This window comes from Polypterus senegalus, chromosome 15 (genome assembly GCF_016835505.1).
Source record: "Polypterus senegalus isolate Bchr_013 chromosome 15, ASM1683550v1, whole genome shotgun sequence".
Classification (NCBI taxonomy): Eukaryota; Metazoa; Chordata; class Cladistia; order Polypteriformes; family Polypteridae; genus Polypterus; species Polypterus senegalus.
In genome coordinates this window covers 110,774,938-110,790,016 of record NC_053168.1, presented here as the reverse complement: position 1 = coordinate 110,790,016, position 15,079 = coordinate 110,774,938, and the positions used below count along the sequence as shown (strand labels likewise).

Genomic DNA, 15,079 nt, shown 5'->3' with positions numbered 1-15,079 from the left:
TTTCTTTTTCATTAATTCTTTAACACACTACTTCTCCGCTGCGAAGCGCAGGTATTTTGCTAGTTATTAACAGTATTCATTATTTAAACATTAACGATTTTTCTGTAAAATGTAACATGCATACTTTAATGCATTTCATCATGAAAGTGATATCAAGTATAAATCTAAGGATTCTAAATGTGCAGAGAGTTGGAATATCATACATTGAATGTGTTTTGTGTGGTGATCTATTGCTATTTGCCGCTGCTGTCAGGTCAGGAGGAAGCCCCAGAAAAAAAAATAGTATGTGGTAGAAAGCATTTTAAGATGGAGAATCTTCTTTCTGTGGCACCCCTGCCACAGAACCACCTCTTTCAACCCTCACAAACATGTGCAGTTTTTAATATCTGGAAAAAATTTGGAATTAACTTGCTTAGAGATCTTTATATAGACAACGTCTTTGCATCCTATGAACAATTACATTCCAAATTTAACATTCCAGCTACAAATTTCTTTCACTATCTTCAAATCAGGAACTTTGTTAAACAGAACCTTCCAGATTTTCCTCATCTTGCACCTTCATCCACGCTGGAAAAATTATTGCTCAATTTCAAGGAGTTAGACTCCATCTCTACAATATATAAAATCCTTTTACAATCCCTTCCTTTCAAAGATCCAAGAGGACACTGGGAAAATGACCTCTCAATTAATATATCAGAAAAGGAGTGGAAAGTAGCAATGCAGAGAATTCACTCAAGCTCCATATGCTCAAAGCATACAATTATACAACTCAAAATTATATATCGAGCACATCTGTCTCGACTAAAACTCTCCAAAATGTTTCCAGGGCATGATCCAACCTCGAACGTTGCAACCAAGCCCCAGCCTCACTAGGTCACATGTTCTGGGCCTGCTCCAAATTAACATTCTGGACAAAAATTTTTAATTACCTCTCAGACAGTCTTGGACTCACAATCCCTCCTAACCCATTAACAGCTGTGTTTGGGGTTCTTCCAGAGGGTCTTAAAGTGGAGAAAGACAAACAAATTGTGATTGCATTCACTACACTTTTGGCACGCAGACTTATTCTGATAAACTGGAAGAACCCAAACTCTCCTCTTTTAAGTCAGTGGGAAACTGATGTGTTATATTATTTAAAATTGGAAAAAATCAAATACTCAGTTAGAGGATCTGTGCAGACTTTTTTCAAAACATGGCAGGATCTAATCAGTAATATTTTGAAATTATTTTATAAAGCACAGAGAATTTGTTGATTTAGGTATTTTTAAAAGCCTTAAATTTTATACCGTTTGGCTTGCTCTCTCTCTCAAGGGTGGGGATCGATCTGTTCTTAGCATAATTCTTTTTTTTTGGAAAAACTTGATTGCTATGTATTGATTGTAATAAAATTAATAAATAAAAAAAAAAAAAAAATAGTATGTGAGACTTTTAAAGTGTATCGTGTCATTACGATCAGGAATATGCGACGCTTGAACATAAAAGCACCACGAATGCATCTGTATGTCTGCATTTTGCTTCACTATATTGAACCATTCATCAAACATTGAAGTGCACACATCGATCATGTAGGATTCGCATAGAAGCTTTTTGTCACATGTAGATAGTAAACAGACTCTGACGTCACATTCCAAATTTTATCACACTGCGGCCCCCCCTCCCCAACTTTTTGGTGGTACTGCAACTCGCGTACGCGTCGTGTTAATTTATGAGGATCTGCTCAGATGACACATTAAATGAACACTGGGAACGCGTAGCTGCCATGATGTGTGTGTGTACACGTTCTGAGCGTGAAGTGTAAATGAGCCCTAAGAGTCATCAGGCCAAATCCTATCACTCTACTGGACTTTCCCAAATTCCAACAAACCAAGTGGCCCCATAAGGTGTAGCAAGCACAATCTATGAAACTCTGTGCTGGTCATATTCACTTTAAAGATGCCCTTCTGGATCTGTGAGAAAGTCAAATCACAGTTTAGCACGAGTCTAGCCAAAAAGATTATGTCACCTTTGCAACCCAGCAACAACCAAAGAGTACAAAGTAAGTCTTAAAGTAGTAAATACTAGACTCACAGAAAACAGAGTATACTGTACCTCTGTTTCAATACGATTCCTCCATGTCACTCCAGAATGAGTCACACAGAGGCTCTGAAGTACAGGTTGAACACTAGACTCTCTTATTCCTACAGGGCAGATGTTGTTAAAGGTAGTACAGATGGTGGCTCTCCAGATATTACAGGAGAAAGATCATTTAAACAAAAAAAGTGGGTCTGCATGGTCAATGTATCCCACTGTTGTGAGACAAAGGCTAGATACAAACATGGTTCACAAGCACTTCAGTAGTATGGTTTTCTGATATTGTCACCATGGACCGCACAGACATGATAGACAGGCCCTGTAAGTTTCCCAATGCAGAATCAATATACAGTGGAGTAACTCTGTGCAGCCGTCACTCTGTCAGACGCAAAAGTGTGCCTTGCAGGGCCAGACATATATACAGGTATTATACATCTACAGACAACAGTAAATGAATTTGGCTTAAATGTGGGTGAGAAAAATTAGACATTTCACAGAGTGTGACATGTCTAAACCAATCCAATGCATCATGAAGGTTGCAAATTTTAAACAGCAAAGAGAAATGGCACTCTTGTCAACATCATCCAACTGTAAGTAAGCCTGTAGTTACAATGTATAAACTGTCTTCCAATGACACCCCAGTTAAAATTGTGTACAGAGAATGCATTATACATGCTAAAAATAAGCAGAACCTTTTGTATGGGGAAAAAACAGTTTATAAACCAGATTATACTTTGGCATTTGTAAACTTCCCTGGAGGAGTAGTAAAACTGAACCGCGCTTGCCGCTGGTTGTTTGTGATCTGTCTGCCACAGTAACAATGATAAAGTCAGAGAACATGAAAAACTGAAAGAACAGGTAGCCACATTTTCAAAAAGATGAACTCCAGAATGTGCAGCTAAACAGTGTGCTCTCATATCAAGTTAAAAGCAGAAAAGAACTTCCGTTAATCAAGGTCTTTTTGCTGCTAATAACAAAGATCTAGAGAAAGATTTCTTTAGCCAGTACACTCGAAACAATAAGTGTTGCTAATGACACTGATACCACCAGAGATAGAGACCACTAACAGGGCTGAATAGTACCCTGCTTCAGAACTGCAACATCTACACAAATAACTAAAGATAAAATTACTGTCTAATGCTAAGAATGTAAAACGCTAGGAATGCCATACCACAATATATATAGATCACAATACTGAAGGGAATATTATCTTCAAACATGCATTCTGAAACAATACTATTAATATTGTGTTTACTAATTCAGTAAACTATGCAAGCCATCAACATGTTGCTTTTCTTGTGTGTTCAGTTGTACCCCAAACATTTACAGTGCACCACTTAGAGGAAATTGCAGGTTCTTTTTTTGGAGAAAGAACTGTTGTGGGGTATGGTGTTTTCAGTGCCAGATTTTACCGCCATCAACTTCCTTGTAGTTCGCGAGTTTTTGCCAGACATGTATTCTCATTCCAAAAATCACAACTTGCTTGTCAAAAAACTGTCCACCTGTCTCAGAGCTATAACATAAAAGTACAATAACAAGATATTTGGACTTTAAAATTTATGGGAAACAAGATCCGGAATCTTTAAATCACACCTACAACATTAACAGTAGATGAAAATGCTGATAACTAAGCATCATGATGAGAAGATTAAATGATGCTTGATTGAAGAGGATTGAAATAAAGATGCTGCTACCCCATTCATTACTCAAAGTTTGTGAGGATGTTGAGGGAAACTTTTGTTGTTGTATTTACTTTGCCAATTAGTGCAGTGGTAGGCCAATATATTTAACAGCAAGACGGCTTTTCAGTGTTTCAAGATGTTGGTCTGCTTTGTGTTACACTGCTAGGTTATGACAAATGGGTTCTGAGATTTTTCAGGTAAAGACGGCAGAAGTTTGATGTAAGATTGATCTGTTCATGGCACTAAGGAGTGAAGACATGTTGCATACGGATTAGCACATGCAATTAACAATTTCAATGTACTCTGTATATCTGAAAATAATAATCCTATGAACATGTCACTGCTTAAATATCAACTTTCAAAATCATGACGTAATTATATGATTGTGTAGAGCTCTTAAGCCAAGCAGTCACTCCACCTGCACTTGAGAACAGGTAATCAACCTGCAGCTGAGCATGTTTGGGCTGAGCCACTACTCAGATGGAAGACCACCTGGGACAGGGTACTCAATTACAGTCTTGGAGGTCCACAGTGGCTACAGGTTTTCTTAATGAGAACTTACTTATTAACTAATAAAGCAATATTTCTGGGCATAGCTTTAGTTAACTTGCTTGTTACGATTCAGAACACTTCAATGCCTATTTTAGTTTTAAATGACTGAATTTAGGTTGAAGTTATCTATTTTCTTAAACAGCCATCAGTTAATAATGAGGTGCAAATGACAAAAGAACGACCAGCTCTGCAGCTGATGTGCTTCCATTTAAACCTGTGTATGTACATCATGAAGTACTTGCGCTAATAAAATATTTTGAAATGCGGGTTATGTTTGGACCACAAAACAAAATTCTCAGAAAACTTACGAAACTGGCTAGAACAAGAACATGCACCCACTTAGACCACCAGGACCATAACGGAGTATCCCTGATCTAGGAAAAGCCTGGGATGCTGCTGGTAGAGGTAAAGGACATCAGGGGGCGCTTGCCCTGTATTCTGTATGCAGGTCCTAATGCCCCAGTGCATGATGAGGACACTGCACTATAAAAATTGGTGCTGTCCTTGGGTTGAGACTTTAAACTGAGGTCCTGCGTCCCTGTGGTCACAAAAGATCCCATGGCATCCTTCAAAAAAAAAAAAAGAATGTTTTCCAAAGTCCTGGATCAATTGCCCCCTGTGGCCTGGTCATTCTGATCCACTAATCCTCCCCTGACCCTGATTAGCTAACTCTCTTTCTCTCTCTCTCTCTTTCTCTCACACATACACACACACACACATAACCCTTTCACCACCTAACAGCTGTAGTGTGGTGAGTGTATTGGAGAATAATGGCTGGCATTGCATCATTCAGATGGATGCTAAATATTGGATATGGTTATCTATGCAAAATCCTTTGAACAGGTTAGAAAACAGCAATACAAATGTGATTATTAAGTATTATTCATGTCACTGCACAGCTGTTACCCTGGGACTATCAGATGTAATAGTGCTGTTCAACTCGCTGGCAGTGGAGGCAGTCAGACAGTGTGTAACTGTTCAACTCTCAGCCTAGGTTATTAGATGCATTTGAGCTGCTCAGTCCAAAAGTCACCATAGGGCAGTTACAGTTTGAAGTAACTATCAAGTTGAGGGTAACTCTCCATTTGTTGCCCTGATGAAACTGTCATAATCCCATTGGGACAGCTAGACTACTGTATCTGATTGTTATGTGTAAACGTCTCAGGATGGCAGCTGGACAGTGACACTATTTGTATGGATCAGATACGTGAACAGTGCATGTTGGGACGGTCTGACAATGCAGGCTTTGCAAGTACTGTGTCAAAGTCCAGCTGTCATGAAAGGACCATCGTACAATGCAAAATGTCACTGTCCAGCTGTCTGAGTAGGATGATGAAACACCTTCGTGGGTTGTGTTGGCCAGCTGTCACTATGTGGTGACAGGGCCAAGCAGAGTGGCGTGTCCAACTGTTATACTGGGAGGCTCAAGCAAAGCTGGCTGCCACTGTCAACTTGGAACGATAACACAGACTAGTGTCTCCCTGGTCAGGTGTCATTCTGGGAGGGGCAGGTACGCTGGTGTTTTGTCCGGCTGTCACTCCGGGTCGATCTACGTCACCGATTGAGTACATCGTAAGCAAAGGCACTTTCACCCTTGCGCGACGCAGGAGTTGAGCAGCCGTGTATGTGAAACCAAAGTACACGAAGCCCCGTCCCGGCCACTACAAGGAGCAACTGGGCAGTCCGGATTTTGCGGAAGGAAAAGTTTTCCGCTTAGGATGAACGGCGGCTCCACGTTCACCTCGGATGGCTGCGCAGACGACTACACCTCGACGGCGTGGAGCGGCGAGAGCGAAGAGTCTGGCGGCGCGCTTACCTGCACATCCAGCTCGGCGCTCCACGCCTCGCTTTGCCGTGCTCCTTGACTGTCTGTCTCCGGCCGGCCACACTCCTTATAATATCCTTCGGCTTTTTTGTCTGATAAACAAAGGCAGGTGTCGGTCAAACTGGAGACCAGGAAGCGCTCCTTGTCCGTGTTCCCCTCTCTCTCTCTTTTCCCGAGTCACTCGGAGAACCGTCCCCGCCTACTCCCAAACCTTGCCCTCCCTTCTCCGTATCCATTCGGCAAACATCGGAATTACTCGGTTCCAGAGAGCGGCCCTGGAAAGAGTCGTTAAGATCGGTGTCCTGACTCGGATACTGACTACGAACGAGATCTGTTCTAAGTGAAATGCAAGGATATTCCCTTGAAAGAATTACATTCCAGGAAGTTATTTTTTAGACAAAAGATTTCCGTTTTGTATCATAGAAGAATTTATAGAAAAATAAAATATATATAAAGTTATTTACAAACATGGAAATAAAATAAGATTTAGGGAGAACAAAAAAATTAAATTAACAAGGTTTAAACAGGTTTTTATTTGTCCGATTGAACTTTTTGGCTTCAATTCTAAGCATTATGCCTGGAGGGAACCAGGCACACACCCATTTCCAGTATTCCACCAGTGAAATATGGTAATGGCATCATAATGCTATGAGGTGGTTTTTCAGTAGCAGGTACTGGGAAACCAGGTAGGGTTAAGGGATTGCTTAACGGAGCAAAGTACAAAGATATCTTCAATGAAAACCTGCTCCAGAGTTCTCTGGACCTCAAATTGGGCTGAAGGTTTACCTTCCAACCAGACAATGACCTAAGCTTAGGGACAAGTCTGTGAATGTCCTCACGTGGCCCATCCAGAGCAAAGACTTGAACCTGATTGAATAGGGGCAACCTAAAAAAAGTAGCTGTCTGACAGTCTCCTTTTAACCTGACAGAGCTTGAGACGATGTGCAGAGAAGAATGGAAGTGCCACCCCTAAACCCAGGTGTGTGAAACTTGTCATGTCAGACCCATCAAGACTCCATACTTTAATCACTGCCAAAGGTGCCTCAACTATGGAGTATAAGGTTTGAATACTTTTGCCCATGTGATGTTTCATTGCAGTATTTCCAGAAATCATGTTTTTGTTTTGTCATTCTGGGTTAATGATTGTGGTTTTGATTTGGGGAAAAAAATATTTAAATGGTTTTAGTGTAAGGCTTCACCATAGCAAACTGTGAAAACAGTGAAGGGGTCTGAATAGTTTCTAAAGGCACTGTATGTCATTTACATTTCAGTTAGCTATCCATCCCACAGTCTTATAAGTCAGCTTTTTCAAGGTCAGGGCTATGGGGAGTTAACAGTGACCACTGTGTAAAGACTTTCTAGTTGTTTCTGATGAATCAATCCTTAATAAAATGTGAGCCACAGCAAATAAACACCACCGGTGGGGTGTGTGTGGGGGGGTGGGGTTTATATTGGAGTATTTTTAATGAAGGCTATCAAAATTACTGCGTCAAAAATGATGGCACTAGTTGCAGCCTGAGAGCAGTTTGATAAATATCAACATTTGAATCATTTTACCATTTTGTGTGTGGCTTCTATCAGCAACAATGTTTGAAAGGGAGGGTACACTGTAGGACACGCTCTTGCACTTTCACTTATGCTCAGTTTAGTATCTCTTAGACGTCTTCGTAGAAAACACTTGAAGACAGGGACAATTTTCAAATTTCACACACCTTTTACCCACTTTCTATTAGGTATCAATGCTACCATTAAAAAAAAAAAAAGGCCATATTTATTATTTATTAAAGTTCCTTCTCTATGACACAGTTCAAATACAGATCTGAAAGTAACACTTAACTTTTGATTTAAAGCTTCAAATGGTGCGTTTGGTACAAACACCATATTAATGCAACAATAATAATGTAACAAATAATGACATTAGCTATCTAGGATCTTAGTACTGCCTTCTACACAGTTGATCATGACATTTTTATTGATCAAATTGAACATTGGGATGGCATTTGGGCACTGCCCTTGAGTAATTTGCAGACTGCCTCAAGGGCAGGACTTTTAGTTTCAGCTTTGGAAATTCATGTTCTCCTACAGCCCCTGTTGCCTGCAAGGTAACACAGGGGTCTTTTCTAGAACCAGTTCATTTTTGTTTGTATATGATGCCACTTTGCACTATTCTTAAGTACAACATCCCTTTATCACTGTTACACAGATAATACCCAAATCTACCTGCTTCTGAAACCCAAGGATAACGATACTTTTACTACTCTCTTTAGTTGTCTTGATCAAATGTTGCGTGGCATCGCACTTTCTTCAACTAAACATATGAAAAGGGGAGATTATTCTTTTTTAGCCTGTCATTCTCCATTAATGGTATCAACAGTAATATGTGTTGACTAGCTCCACACATATCTTTGACTCTAATTTCAAACTTGATAAACAGATACATGCTGTGGTCAATAGTATTTTTCTTTTCTGAAATGAGACACTACAGTATGTACAGATACTGTTCACTGTATGTCTCATAATTAAGGGCAGTATGTCAGAAAGACAAACTGAAAGTTATTGTTTAAAAAAAGCTCTCATCAGATTTTGAATAGAGTTTGCCAGAAGACATGAAAGGCACTTTCAAGTCAAAGAAGTTACAGGTCACTTTGAGACCTACTGTAAATAGACTTGATTTTTAAGGCTGTTTTGTTCATCAGTTTTTACATTGTCCTGCAACCATTTTCATATCATTACGTATGGTTTTGGTCGAGTTGTATCATAACAACATTTCTCGGCATCAGGGCCTGGGACACTTGTAAAATGCAAAATGCATACAGTAGACCATAAAGAAATTCTGGAAGAGCAGTTGCTGAAAGAAAACTAGCAGAAAATGTTTTTCAAACCATACATCAAAAGCCACAATGTGGCGACTTATAAATAAGATATCGATATTCTTGAGTGGAACAAGCAAAGATTGAAATTGGGAACATGTGACAGAGTTTGGAGATTCATGTCCATATGAATATAGTTTCTATAGTTATAGTTCCTTGAATTTTACAAATAACAATAGACAAAAGCAGTAATCTACGGAGCCTGCGAGGGGACATGGGGCTTCTTTAACATTTATTGAGTCAAAATGTGGTACACATTAACAAAGTTAGTTATTAGCAAGGATTTGGTGTTTTTTTTTTTTTTACTTTGGATTGGTTCATCATTCCTTAAATAAATACTTGAAAGATGGGGGAAAAAAAAAAAGATACCTTTAGTAGGACTTTGCTTATTTTAGACAACTTATGACCTTTAAATGTGTGGCACTGTGGCCCGATATTTAGCACTGATGCCACATGGGCAAACATACCACGGGTTGAATTCTGTTTTCTGTCATTGCAGATTCTTCTTGAACTTAAGTTTTTTTTTTCTTTTTTCCTCTTGCATCCAAAAGATGTGTGCATTGTTGTAATTGGAAGTACTAGATTTGCCGTTTTTTGTGTGTGTGCATAATTGGACCAAGTAATGGACATACACATCTAGGTTTGGCTTCAGCCTTGTGCACAGTGTTGCTACAATCTCCACCATGATCCTGAGCTGGATTAAGTGCTTTTGAGAATGTTATATTAATGTTGGACATACAATGTCAATTTAAAGTGTTAACAAACCTGGTTGTTTAATTGGAGCGTCAGTTCTATACAAAATAAATCCCAGTGCCGTCAATTTATGCATCACTGAATCGTGAGTGATCATCTTGTCTAAATTTCAAGTATATTAAGTAGTAGTAATTGACAAGCAGACTCAAATTTGTTTCTCAGGAAAAAAAAAAAAACCCTTTGATCAAAGTTACCTTCACTAATAAATAACTCTGGGACCTGAAAATAACACTTGTGGTGCCATCAAATGTAACCTTATTCTTAGCACTCTTCTTGTTTTTGTTTGACAGTGAGAACACAAAAAATAATAAATGTAAATCCTACACTTGATTTTTATTGAATATACAGCACCTACAGTGTAATAGATTTCCTCACACATTCTAAAGACATTCAACTGGATCTATTGTCCACACCAAGCTAACCTAGTGCTAAAGAGTGTGAGTGTAAGCAGGAGTGTGTTCTGTGGTGGGCACAGTTTAAATGGGCTGGGATTGGCTATGACTCCCAACACCATGAACAGGATTAGGTGGTTACTAAAAATGATAGATGTACATTCTGATTAATATCCAGAATGCAGAAAGACAGTTCAGATTAAATTCTCTTTTCTTTAAAGCTAAAAAATATTTGAAAGACCTGATCAGATTTTTTTTTTCCATTTTGGTTTGCGGTATTTTAAAATAACTAGATTAGATATCCTGGACAGAATATTTTGTTTTAACTCAGTGTTAAATGTCAAGAGCAACAAAGCCAACAAATCTAATATCACCATGTTGATACATTTATGAAGTCTTTCTGAAATGATACGACAGGCTAAGCTTAAAGTTTCTTTTTAAGGATTTTGTTAAAGAACATTTTTTAGAAGCAAATTTATAGTTATTGAATGGAAATACAGTGGTTTCCGAAAGTTTTCAAACTCCTTCACTTTCTGCACACTTTACTGTGTTGTTGATTTAATTTTAAATGGATATATTTGAGATTGTGGCCCATCAGCTTACAGTTAGACATAATGACAACGTAAAAAGAAGTTCTCAGAAAGGTTTTCAGATTTATTAAGAATCAAAATCAGAAATCTCTCATTCTTATAAGTGTTCAGACCCTTTGCTGTTGCACTCCAAATTGTAATCAGGTGCACCCATTTTGCTTTAATTGTCCTCAAGATGTGTCTAGAACTTGATTGGGGTTCACCGCTGGCAAATTGAACATCATTTAGAAAAGTACACACCTGTACATATAAGGTCCACAATTCACTCTGCTCCCAAGAACACTCAAAGCTTTAGAAACTATTTTGTCCTCTTGCCCTGATCTATGCTTCATCACAATTTTATCACAGAGGTCTACATAGAGTTCCTTAGACTTCACGGCTAGAAGTTTGTCCTGACATGCAGTATGAATTGTGGGACCTCATATATACAGATGTGATCCTTTGTAAACATCCAATCAATTCAGTTTACCACAGATGGGCTCCAATTAAGTTAATACATCAAGAATACTTAAAGCAAAACGGGATGCACCCAGCCACAGTTTGGAGTGCTACAGCAAAGAGTCTGAATACTTTAATGAGATAATTCAGTTTTTGCTTTGTAATACATTTTCAAACCTTTCTGAAAACAGGTTTTCACTTTCTCATTAGGAGATATTGAGTGCAGATTGAAGGAAAAAAAGGGGCAGATTTATAAAGTTTAAAATTTACAATGAAGTGTGCAGAACATCAATGAATGTGAACAGTAGAACAGGAGGCATGGAGTGCAACTTTGCCAACTCAGGCTTCTGCAGCAGAACTAATCACAGCACAACAATGCTACACTCATTTCTATACTTTGTTATAGGCATGGTGTCTGTAGCATATACTGCATGCTTATATTTACATCATTTAATTGAGGATTGTTTCCTCTATATATGACATGCATGCACATCTATGAGAATTAATGAAAGAATACTCTTTATTGAAAATCATTTGGGTAAGCCAACAGTTTATAAAAGTACCAACATAAAAATTTTCCCCAAAGCCTGTCATCTGAGGCCTCTAGCTAACTGTATGACGCCGCCTGCCTTTCCTCCACTGACACCATGCTCTCACTAAGTTCACAACCTTTTCTATTTTTATTCAGCAGGACTGCCTACACCCACTACCACCTCCTCACCCCAGTAACATGCCACCACCCAAGTTCTCTGTGTAATTCTAGCACCTACATTATGTTCAGTTAGGCTTACAGATGTGCAGTGAAATAACAAAAAACTTCTGTGGGTTTCTATTTCCTACCATGTTATAAAACATTCCTAACTGATTCTACTAGGATAGTGAATCCCTGCAGGATGGAGAGTGAAATGATTAGGTTTGTTGAAACATGGTCAGTTATGAGTCAGCAGTCGGATGTCCAAGCCAATGTCATCCTGCTCTAACCAAGCAATTAAAGCAATGGAGGGAAAGGAGACGTAATCTTGCTTGTGGCCTACATGTGCATCACATAGAATTATTTTCAAAGCTGCTGTTATTTGTCTGTGCTGTCAGCAGTTTTCAGGGCTTTAGTTGCTTCATGTCATGTGATTATTCTCTGTGCGTGTCATCAACATCAGAGCCATTTTTAGTGTCCCTTGCCATCTGTGTGGGACATTCCTCTGCGTCATCCTCCGATGCACTTAAAAACATATGTAGTTTGAAGATGTTTTTGAAGATGCCCACCTGGGATAACAGATTTGTAGGTCACTGGATCTTGCTTAACATGCTGTTTAGTGTGACAGATGGCCTGGCTGAAGAACAATAAACACCAATTGGGGAGGGGGGTGGTTGGGTGCAGGCACAGGACTAGAGGATGGGGCTCTGTATCAAACAAGCTTAAACAGATGTGTGGACAGTCTAGCTTAAGGTCAAAAAGGGTAAGTGGACACCAGGGGTGCTGTAATGGTTGTCCAAGGAGGATTTTCTCTCAGGGCAATAATTTCAGGGAGAAGCACATTAAACATGGCAATAAAGCTACATGTTAACCTTTCTCCTTTAGGCTAGAGTAGAGGCAGGCCTGTGAAGACTGAAATGAATAAGCAGGCAAAAAATAATGTTTCCACATTTGTTATTTTTAAATAGGCCAGATCTCTAGTAAGTAGTGAAGCCAGGGGCCTCTAGGTAGCACTGTAGTATGGGGACTAAAGCAGATTATCAAGCTAGCCCATGTATCTATATAAATAAAAATGCTAAGGGTTGTCTGTCATGCAAAAACCCGAGAACCACTGGGCTTTGCTGCTTGATCTTGACCTCAATGGAGAATTTATGCAGTGAGAGACATAACATTGCCCTTATCAATTGGTGGGACAAGTCATCATGGCCACGGACTTTGCGTCCTTCTCACAGCAATAGGTGGCATGGCAGTGCAGCAGGGTGGCATTGCGCCATGGTCCACAGGAAACCAAGCACTAAGCAGGCATGAACAAGAGCTGTTTGGGCACATGGTGCTTCTGAAAGGACAAGAAGCCTGGCCAACAGGAAAACAACAACACTGATCTCTGCTAATGACAAGAAAATGACATCTCCTCAGGTTCACAACATTGCTGACAAGGTGGGGAAGGGAGTTGGGGTGAATCAAGCTGGGCTCTTCTGAAGCCAGGAAAACAAGGCATTGGCATTAACAGCCATGCAAACATGCATCATGTCTATCAAAAATAAGCCACGCTGACATCGGATGTCAGTGAGGAACATGGTGGAGTAACCTGGTCTGCTGTGTTTCTGGAGAAGTGCCTTTTTGAAGACCAGAGTTCCAAGTGTTTCTAGTTCATTTTAATAGCATTACCAGAGTTAATTCAAGAATAAGGTAGAGTAAACAGCTGCCCCCTGCCATTGTCTATCAAGTCTAGGGTTGAGAGATATGATATTGTGAGTGTACAGTAGCACAGCAGGGAGTATTCAATAAATTTGTAAATATAACAATTATCTACACCCAGAAAAGACCAAGACGACCAAAATGATGAACAGAAATGAAATCCAGCTGCCATTCTAACAAATTTGTAATGGTCTCCAATCTCTGTCTGTCTGTTAGAGTGTCTCAAATATTTGGACACTTTTACGAGTTGCAGCTCAAACTATCTTCTTGGTTGTAAACTAAAACTTCAAACCACCTTTCTGGTAACATGTGGCCATCCTCAAAATTACTTCTGGAGTCTATACCTACCCTACATTTAGTACAAAGCCAGTGGGCTAGAACTCCCTGCAGCAGTCCCTCATGTCTGTGTACCTCACACCCTTTGGAGGCCCTCAGCAGGCAAAGTCTCAAGTGGGAGCTACCTCACTCTGAGCTACCTGTCTTGGAGAGGCACAGTCCAAATCGTTACTGTTAGAGACACTGTGTCAGATAAAGGTTCACAATTGGCTGCCAATTGAAACCTTTTTTTTTTGTTTTTTTAATTGAATAGTTCTACCTCTCATTTCCTGGAACCTTTGCAGTCCCAGTCTCCTGGTTATTATGGATTTGTTCACAAAACAGAGCAAAAGGGGATGCAGGACTCAAAATAATACCAGGCTCAAAATAGGAGACAGGACTTTAAAGGTAAAAAATATATATTTTGGTTTTCATATACACTAAATGCCCCACAAGGGAGAGAAAAACATTGAACATCTGCCTTGGGAGGACAAAGTCAGAAGAAAGGAACAAAATAAATAATCAAAAAGGTGGACCTAAATAAAAGTAACCCACAACAAGCAACTCCAATCTGCAATCCAATCCTTCGTTAAATAGAAGAGAATAAAAAAAAAAAAGTAAAATTAACCAAAAATAAATCACAATACTCGCAAGATCTTTACTCCACTAACTCATGATAGCAATCTAAGGAATCAGACTCTCTACGTTGAATAAAAAGGCAGAGGGCGGACCTCCAGCTGATCATCATGGTGGCCCTACCACTCGAAATTCTATTTTATGGGAAGAGGGCACATAAGTAAAGATTATGTAATATAGTACAGCTACAATAAACATAATACATACTTAAATAAAATATTCCAAACATTACACACAAGGGGACCAAATACATTACCAATAAAAAGATACAATTTATATTTAATAAACAAATATATGAAATAAAAGAAAAAATATTTCTTGAGCCAAGGACAAAACCTCTGGCTTAACCATAATATTGGCGACCCATAATGAAGAAAATCAGGCACTACTGAAATCTTCTCTTGTGCCCTCTAGTGTCCTGGGGGGAACACTGCATGTTTCCAACCAGGCTCTCTCTGTCTCTCTTCTTTGTTGATGTAACTATCTGTTTTTCTTCCAAGGCACCCAACTGGTGCATTCTCTAGTGCTGCTACTTTTCCAGACTGGCTTCTGAAGGGAACACCTTCG

The 15,079-nt window shown here is 39.3% G+C and overlaps 1 protein-coding gene across 3 annotated transcripts in view; it reads right to left on the bottom strand.

Annotated features, from left to right (window-relative positions):
- The window catches only part of ptpn3 (protein tyrosine phosphatase non-receptor type 3), a 383,558-nt gene that overhangs the window by 326,526 nt on the left and 41,953 nt on the right, over nt 1-15,079 (bottom strand). Inside the window, exon 1 of one of the 3 annotated variants that reach the window (XM_039737297.1) lies at nt 6,121-6,334. The exons of the other annotated variants lie outside the window; for them this stretch is intronic. The gene's annotated coding sequence lies outside the window, so the exon portion shown is untranslated. Of the gene's footprint in view, nt 1-6,120; nt 6,335-15,079 lie in introns of those variants that run through there. 3 annotated transcript variants of the gene reach the window in all.